This window comes from Rhinopithecus roxellana, chromosome 5 (genome assembly GCF_007565055.1).
Source record: "Rhinopithecus roxellana isolate Shanxi Qingling chromosome 5, ASM756505v1, whole genome shotgun sequence".
Taxonomy (NCBI): domain Eukaryota; kingdom Metazoa; phylum Chordata; class Mammalia; order Primates; family Cercopithecidae; genus Rhinopithecus; species Rhinopithecus roxellana.
Window position 1 is genome coordinate 6,479,202 of NC_044553.1, and position 9,476 is coordinate 6,488,677.

At 45.6% G+C, this 9,476-nt stretch overlaps 1 long non-coding RNA gene across 1 annotated transcript; it reads right to left on the minus strand.

Annotated features, from left to right (window-relative positions):
• Positions 1-1,938: 1,938 nt before the first annotated feature.
• Positions 1,939-9,198, minus strand: LOC104682766. The gene is made up of 4 exons (XR_004057235.1): positions 9,125-9,198; positions 8,037-8,332; positions 3,439-3,596; positions 1,939-2,323 (listed from the first exon to the last, which is right to left on the minus strand). It is a non-coding gene; the product is annotated as a putative uncharacterized protein encoded by LINC01599 (long non-coding RNA).
• Positions 9,199-9,476: the final 278 nt, after the last annotated feature.

Sequence of the window (9,476 nt, forward strand, 5' to 3'; positions counted from 1 at the left end):
CACCATTGCACTCCAGCCTGGGTGACAGAGCGAGACTGTCTCAAAAAAAAAAAAAAAAAAGAGCTTCAGAACTCTCGCTCTTCCTCCTCTCTCCAAGCCCCCTGAGGCTATGAATTAAAATAACAGACATGATTTTTGTCTCTGAAATTCTACAGAGGAGTTTTCCTAAGCAATGCTGTCTACTGCAATGCAAATTTTCTTAAACTATTCATTTTATCTCAAAATCATTTCTGAATCCCACAGTCATTAATTTCAAATCCAGACTTGCCTTTGGATGTAATTCTATGTAGCGCTTTCTTTGATTTACAAAACTTCAGGGGCCCACCATGACGGTGCTGGTGGTCTCTGAAAAGATCCAGCCAAGCACTCGGTCTGCGGTGCGGGAACTCCCATCTGCTGCGGCATAAATGACTCGCAGTGGAGTTTCTGGGCTAAAAGCACAGCAGTTTCCCTGCTGTGTAGGCATGATACAGGATTCCCGAACAGGAGGCCGTCGTGGGATCCCGAGCAAGCCCTCACTTGTCTGGAGCTCAGTTTCATCAGCTCTAAAACAAAGGGACTGAATTAAATGTCCTATTTTGTCCTTTCCAATTAAAAAGACTCTAAATATATAAGAACCCTGTCTCAGGAAGCTGAGCTCTTTTTTGTACTGTGCTGAAACCGCTCCCCCCGCCCACCCCAACCTCGCCACCACACACTCAAGCACACAGAACCCGTGAAATAACAGCTCCCACTTACTGAGTGCAAAGTGCCAAGGGCTTTATATACATCATTGCACTTAATCTTCACAATAAATCTGTGGGGTTGCTACTAATTTTTCAGATGCCCAGAGAAGTCAAACTGAAGGCCAAAGTGGGAGCCTTGCTTCTTCTTTGTTAGACAGGAAACTGGTCTTGATTTCTTGTATTTGTTTGTTAGAGATAGGGTCTCGTTCTGTCACCCAGGCTGGAGTGCTCACTGCAGCCTTGATTTCCTGAGCTCAAGCGATCCTCCTGCCTCAGCTTCCTGAGTACTGTAACTACAGGGCTGCACCACCTGCCCTGCTAATTTTTACTTTTTGTAGAGACAGAGTCTCGCTATGTTGTCCAGGCTGGTCTTGAATTCCTAGGCTCAAGCAATCCTCCCACCTTGGCCCCTAAAAGTGCTAGGATTACAGGCAGAAGCCACAGCACTGGGCCCTAGCCTAGATTATTAAAGTATCTTCTGGCTCTATAACACCCTGTAAATCTAGCTTCATGGTCTTCTCCAGTCTTCCAAGTCAGCTACACCAGGGGTGGGGGTCCAGGAACATGGGATTCTTCCTGATGTACAAGATGTGCAGTGGCACCATCATCCTTGGATTTTCCATTTTGAATATGTTTTGTTTCAGCCATGCTGGTTTTATTAATATAAAGCAGCACCCAAAAAGTTCTCCTGGAGCCTTTAAGAGCCTCCAGGACAAACAGAGCTTCTGTACACTTGATTCCAAACCTCCTCCTTGCTCTCAAAATGTCAGACCCCTCCAGAGTTTCTCTCAGGAGAGAGACTGAGCGGAGTTCCCCTCCTGTGGGTTTTTGGCTTGCATCAGGCCACTGAGCAAGGCTGAACAAGAGCAGAGTGATGTGACCTCACTTTCAGGTCTGGTTTCAAAGCACATATTAAAGTTTCTGATTCTACCACAGACACACATTTTCTCAGTCTTCATCTTCCATCCCTGCCTTAAGCATTTCAGTCTATCCAGCCAATCTCTCTCTCTGTCTTTCTCTCTCTCACTCATACACACACATACATACACTCATACTCTCATTCATCTTATATTTCGTAGTTCAAAATAAACATCAAAATTAAGGCCGTTCCTGTGACAAGAAAGTATATACAAAGAAGTGAGAGGCTGATTTTGTAAAACCGCCTGCATTCAGGGCTCTTTGGAACCATCCTCCTCTTTACAGGGCTGAGGGCTGCAATAAATAGAGCTCATCAGAGACTCAGACATACTCAGAATAAGAAGTGCACACATTTAATAGAGCAGCTGTGTTGGTCTGCGTTCCTGGAGGGGTGTGGGAGGAGACTGGCATTCATTCACTGCTCTGGAGAGGCTGTGCCAACAGCACCAAAAGGAGCAAGGAAGTTCCCAGTGCCATGGGCAGCACCCACCAGGCATGAGGTCCACTGACTGAACCAGTCTCCTTGCTCACCCACCGGCCACGGCCACCAATGTGCTGGCCACCAACACCGTGCCCACCTGTGGGGTCTCCAGCCTCTTGGAGGCGAGGTGGGGCTGTGTGGGGGATTCCTCAAAACGCTCCCACTAGAACATCCAGGAGTGACTTAATCTGGTGGGAGTCTTTGAAGTGGGAGGGGTGGGACCCATCCTGGGCAACCTGCAGCTCCTCAGGGAGAAGGACACCAAGACTTTGAGGCCATTGGAGGCCATCTCCCCACAGGAAGGAAGAGCCCAGGCCTCCATGTCCTTAAGGAAAAAAATCCTGCCATCCGGGAAAGGGAGGCACCACTTTACTTCCCATTGGGCGTTCACTTCCTGTAGGGCCTCTGAATGGTATTTAGCAAACAGAAATACACAACACTCAGTTACATCTGAATTTCAGATAGTCGGCAAATCCTGTTTCTATGTAAATATGTCCCACATACTGCATGGGGTAGATTTAAGACTAAAACATTATTTGTTATTTATCTGAAATTTAAATATAACTGGGCATCTTGTTTTTATCTAGCAATTCTCCCTTCCTTACAGTCTTCCCTCTGGCCAGGCCTTCCCAGGTGAGAGTTTATTCTATGTGCTCTCAAGCAGAAATTTGTTCAGTTCAGCTTCTCCTGGGATTCCTGGTGAAAAGGCAAAGATCTCAGGCCATATCTGTTGAATAGTATCTCTGGGGGTGCGGCCCAGAATACACATTTTATTAAGTTGTTATCTAAGTGGTTCTGATATACATTTGTATTAGTTATCTATTGCTTCTGAACAACTTACCCTAAAAAGGCTGAAAACCAGCAATATTTATCATCTTGTAGTTTATATGGGTAAGGACTTTGGGACTGACTTGGCCTGATGATCCTGGCTTGTGGTCTTTCATGGCACTGCAGTCAAGATGTTTGTCATCTCGAGCCTTCGCTGGCGCTAGGGAGTCTGCTTCCAAGCTCACCTAACTGAGCCTCAGTAGACCTCGGGGCCCGGAAACATCAGCTCCTCACCACGTGGACCTGTCTATATGCCTGCTCACAGCACGGCATCTGGCCTTTCCCAAGGTTAGAAATGAGATGGGGGCAGGAGGAAAGGGAAGGGGAGAGAGGGAGAGAAAGAGTGAAGTGAGGGGTGGAGGTGAAGCACAAACACAAAAGTGAGCCCTGAAGATAAATCTACTCAAGGGAAGAGGGAAGAGAATTACCCAAGAGCATGAATGGCAAGAGGTGGGAATCCTGGGGGCTGTCTGAGAGGCTCCCCACCACCATGTTCAGCTTTGGGAATTCCTGCTGTACATGGGTCCTCGACGCACCGGAGCCAAGACCACACTGTAAACAATGGGGTCCAATGAATGTCTCTCCCTTATTTTTCCTTGCTTCCACTCCTCCTCCCTGTCCACTTTTTGGTGATCTGAGACAATAACAATGAGGAACTATAAAGAAGTGAAAAAGGAAAAGAAATCAAAATGGCAATCTTAGGAGACTAAGAGTAAATTTTAAAATGCTGGCAAATACTGTTTGGGTAGAATGAAACCACACGCAAATCCCATGCATATATAGCTGTGTCCTAAAATGTCTTGTGGTTCTTGTAGAATCTCCTGTGAGTACTAATGAAAACACAGAAGTAGGGTGACCAATCGTCTTAGTTTGACCAGGACTCTCCCGTGTCTGGGCAGAACAATATGTTTGGTTACCTTCATAACAAGGAGCCAATAAGTCATTGCATCAGCCACTCTGCCCCCATCTAGAGACTGAGTGGGTTGGCCTCGTGATGGAGTGGAGAGGACACGGGCTTTGAGCTACAGGCCCAGTGTGTGCCTTTAGCTGTGGCCCTAAGCTATCTCATCTAGAAAACAGGAACCATGCATCTGCTTGGTAGAGCGTAAATGATACACAGGGGAGTGCCTTGTAAATGGAGACGTGTCATCTCGATTTTAAAAAGACCCCCTCCTGTCAAGGAAGGTGAGATAAAAAATATCATCCCTTTTCACTTTTGCGACCAAGTCTGACATTTTCTCTTTTACATAGTTTGAACATGCTGACCTCCTGGAGAGGTGAACACAGCCCACAAAGGCCATATTACACTCGTTTAATTTTCATCTTAATTTGCCACTTAACCCCAAATTGATTTAGACTATTCCCTCCAGAAAATGCTCATCTCCCCAAAAGAACAGTCATCTCTATTATATCCTCAGTGACAAGTTTCCCAGGAAATCTGTACCAAGTCCTGATGTAACAGATGTGATTCATCTTTCACAGCTCTGGCAGTGTGACTCGCTCCTCCGAGGGAGAAAACTGTCCCCAGCAGCACTCTTTCCCTTGCCCTCCTCCACTGCCATTCCTCAAGGTTGGGGAGTTTTTTTGTCATTGTTCATGAAAAAGACAGTAATATTTAAATTCTGTTAAAGTGCTCCTCCCCTCTCTCTTTTTTTTCTTCTGTGTTGTCTCATTCTGTGGAGTAAATGTGCAGGCCTGCACATTTATATGACCCAAAATGGTAATACCATTTTGGATGAACTCCTCTATTTTTCTTTGAGATGGGCCAACTGCAAGAATGGCCATAATTCTCTTCTATAATGATTCTGTCCATCATTCTTCTCCACCCACCCTTGGACTCTAAGGCACCCAACAAAGACCTTGGACTGATGATGATGTGGAGGAAAGATGATCTCAGTCTGTTCTGTTCCCTGCCACTTTGCAGCTGTATGACCTTGGACCCCTCTTGGTCTCAATGGGGAGAAAGAGACCTGGCTGTCTTATGGCAGCAGGTGTGGTTGTTTAAGAATGAAATAAATGAGACTAATATCAATGAAAGTCCTTTCAAAACCTTAGAGTGCCATATAAATAAAAGGTGGTTAGTTTATTCATTAGAGTCCAGAGTCCTTCCATTGCCACACTTCAGATATCTGGCCAGCTGAGTATTCCATTAGAATTATTACTTGCATTGGTTACTGGGTGAGAATTTCTGCTTACTGGCCTTGGCAGGTTTACCTAATAATTTAATTAAATTATTTAAATTTAAATTACTGGAGGTAATTTAAAAACTTTCACAAATCTGCTGCCTCATGCTTTTTGTTTTATAGTGTTAACACTTAGGCTAATTTTTGGCTGGTCTGAGTGCAGTGGTGTTTACAACTAATTGATCACAACCAGTTACAGATTTCTTTATTCCTTCTCCACTCCCACTGCTTCACTTGACTGGCCTTAAAAAAAAAAAAAAAAAAAAAAAGGCTAAATTTTGCCCCTGCACTTTGGGCATACCACCAAGACCAGTTTACAAAGCATGTCCTTTCCCTGACGTTCAAGATGGTGCGATTTCAGTTTACACAGAATTTAACTTTTAGTTTTATACCATTTCTATACAGATATGGAATGTTTTTAAAACCTACTTTTGCAATCAGCAATTCTACCTTGATAAAATTGACTTTTAAAAAATGAGCTAGGCTTAGCTAATCTTAAACAAGTACCATAATTAAAGAGAAGATTATAAACACAGCTTCCCTCCCTGGTTCCTTTAGTTGCATGCAAGCTCGTAGTTAATATGAAAGGAAAACATTACCACCATGTCAAAAGAAATCAGGAAAGAAAAAAAAAAAAGGTTCACCTACCAGCCTGATACCACAAGTGGACAGACTGAAAATGAAACAAAGTGAATTGCTTCATTAACAGCATTGTTCTGAAAGAAAAAGGACGGGAGGGTTGGGTTCAAAGACTCAACCTTATCCTACAGCACTTTTTCATCTTTCCAGGGCATGTGGTGAGTGGGAGTTAAGGTCAGTACCTTGCATAAGATCTCTCAGCCAGCTCTTGATGGAGCTGGGCAAAGATGTTGTGATGGTTAATTTTACATGTCAATTTGACTGGGTCAGAGTGCCCAGATATTTGGTCAAACATGATTGTGGGTGTTCCAGGTGAGGGTGTTTTTAGATGACATTGACATTTAGATTGGTTGACTTTCAGTAAAGCAGATGGCCCTCCATAACGTCTGGTAAGCCTCACCAATCATCTGAAGGCCTGAATGGAACAGAAGCCTAGCGTCTCCTGAGCAAGAAGTCTGCTAGCAAACAGCCTTCAGATCCCAACTGCAACATTAGCTCTTTACTGGGTCTTCAGCTGCTGGCCCACCCTGTAAATTTTGGACTGACCAGCCTCCATCACATGAGCCAATTCCTTAAAATCAATTTCTCTCTCTCTATGCACATCCTATTGTTTCTGTTTCTTTGGAGAACCCTGACTAGCAGAGATGTAAAGCAAGAAGAACTTTACACAACAGGATAAGACTCTGAGCCATTTCCCTCCTCCACAGTAAATTCATACACACACAGACATGACTTTTAAGCTGAGATAGGAGCTTTGACTATTTCAAGGACATTGACTAGTGCAGTGGCTGTCAGAAGTTTGCAGCTCTGCCCCGCTGGGAGCCAAAAGGCTGGGTTGAGTCCCTTTCCCACCACTTACTGGCTGGGGAGCCCCAATTGAGTCACCTAACTTCTCTCAGCCTTGGTTTCCTCATCTGACAAAACAGAAAGCTCTTTGTAAATACTGCTATAGAGTGTCTGATATTACTTTTACTTACCATATTTCTTAAAGCAATAGTAATACCTAATATTAGAGGACTTTATATGTGCCAGGCTTTGTGCCAAGAAGATATATTATCTCATTTAATCTGTTCAACAACGCCATGAGGTGCATAGTACCATGTCTCTGCTTTACAAATGAAGAAACTGAGGTAGAGAGAAGTTGAGCTGCCTGCCAAGGCCACACTGCTTTGCTCTCCTTTCCCCTCCTTTTCCCTTGCTTTGCTCTCCTTTCCCCTCCTTTTCCCTTGATCTCCCCCAGTCAGGCCACATGGCCATTTCTGAGTCACATATGCCACCCCCAATCATCCCAGCAATGGATCCTTGTCAACTTTGGCACGTTAATGTTGGGGCTTACGTCCCCTCCTTCATTCAACAGTGAAAACCTGAGGACATTAGGGTGAGTCACTTTCTCTTTCACATCTGTGTCCAAATTTAGCTACATCTCCTTCTGTTCTCCTTTCCCTCCCCACCTTCACTTCCCTCCCTCTTCCATTAGTCTTGCTGAAGAGGTGACTCTTTTTTTCTGGAATCAATCTGCCTGTGCTCAGGTTCCCCTTTCTTCCCTCCAGGCTCTTCCACCCTTCGCTCCATCAATTACCCACCCCCAGTCACCTCCATTTATCTTCAACCACAACTTCCCCTCCCTGTGCACTTCTATAAGCCTCTCAACCCAGCCTCTCTCCTCTTACCTACCAAACTTTATGAAATAAGCTACTACTCTTTCTCCACTCTTTTGCCCCACTCTCCATTCATGTCTACTCATTTTTGTATTCTCTGTAGAACCTAGAATTCACATTGTAGGTGCTTAAGGAAAGACAGATGAATTAATTATGGAACTGGATAATCAAATATTCCTGAGCAATAAGTGTGAGGATGGGGCAAGATGCAAAGAAGATGCCATTCTTCTCTTCAAGGAGGAGGCTGTGGAATTTGTGAGTTAAAACAGACACACAAAAAAGTCAGTAGATCTACACTGTTAACAAACAGAACAAAGTCTTTAAAATGGAGGCATCTGGAGAGAGGCCCCCAGGACTGGAGTAACAGCTTCTTGTCCCCCTACTGCTTATGTGAGTGCAGATAAAGTCATAGGTAAATCTGAATAAGGTTCAAGGACCGACCCCTGGGCCACAATTGGGGCTTATATAAAATGAATGCCCGTGGTGAGTATCTGGGATCCTCCCTTGCTGAAGATGGACAGTGTCCCTGGAGGGAGGAAGCATCAGTGGGCAAATGGTTCGATGCCATGGACAGCTCAGAGCAGTGTGAATCAGTGTGGGGTACCCAGGGATTCCTGAGTGTCTGAGTGACGGAAGCTGGAACCTGTTCCTGGCTTTCCCTGGCTGTGCGCCCATCTCTCCAGCTATAAAATGAGGGGTGATGCTCTGAAGACATGAAGTGTGAGCAGCAATCTCTGGGTGATTTTCCACATTCTCTGCCCACATCTTCTGTAACCTTCAGGGCTGCGCCCCTCCAGGCGGCAGCAGCACTTCCCCCTCTGAGAAGCGTTGGCAGCTGAGGAAACACTGGTGGACTGTGACTGCTGAACCTTCCCCTAAGGTTCAGACTTGGAGGGAGCCCTGTCCCAGGGGCCAGGCTTTGTGAGACCTTGGCACCCTGGAAGCCCAAGGTCCCAATACTGCCTGATCCTCCACAGCAGAGCTTCTCAAGGGCTGGGCTGCTTTCAATCAGGTCCTGGAGCTCCCACAGACCAAAATAGCATTTACAGCCTGCCTGGGAAGATCTACAACCCTAAATTCTTTTAGGAACAATGAAACCAGAGTATTGAGCTGAGGAGTTGTTTCATTTCATAGGTTGAAGGAATGAAAGGAAACACATTTGCAAAACCAGGTCACTCCACTATGCTCCAGTAAGAAGAGTAATAATAATTGGTATCAAATACTTGGCGTGTCCCAGCTTCTGTCCTGTAGTAGCCACTCCCTTCGGGAACTTGCTCCTCTATATAACGATGGGCAGCTGGTGCCCCGAGCACCTGCCGCATGGCCTGGCTGGCCACATGCAGATAAGGAGAGATGATGACTCCTTGTTTTGGGTCACCTTCTGTGAAGAGAAAGCAGGAGGGGAGAAGATTGATAAGATCTGATCCAGGATCAGCCAGGGCCTGAAAGGAAGCCAGCCTGGGAGACTGAGGGGAGCGGATTCAGAGTCTATCTCCACCCCCTGCCATGCAGTGGGGGCTGAGAACCCTGCTCATGCAGAGATGCAGTAGATCTACAGACAGCTGCTGGAAGCAAAGGTAGCTGAAAGTCCAGGAGCCCCATTTATTCTTTTCAAATGTGGCACACTGCTGAGAAGGGGAAAGAAGAAATCAAGCCGTTTGTCAACTGTGAGAAATACCCACAGGAACTCACATTTCCATCCAGATTTCAAGTTGACATTTGGCTCTGACATCCATCTTACTGTTGGAGAACCCTGAGACCTCCATGGGTGAACATAACAAATGTCACCACCAGGCCAGGCGTGGTGGCTCATGCATGTCATCCCGGCACTTTGGGAGGCTGAGGCAGGTGAATCACTTAAGGTCAGGGGTTTTAGACCAGCCTGGCCAACATGGCAAAACCCCAACTGTACTAAAAATACAAAAATCAATCAGGTGTGGTGCTGTGCACCTGTAATCTCAGCTACTCGGGAGGCTGAGGCACAAGAATCGCTTGAATCCAGAAGGCAGAGGTGGCAGTGAGCCGAGATCATGCCACTGCACTC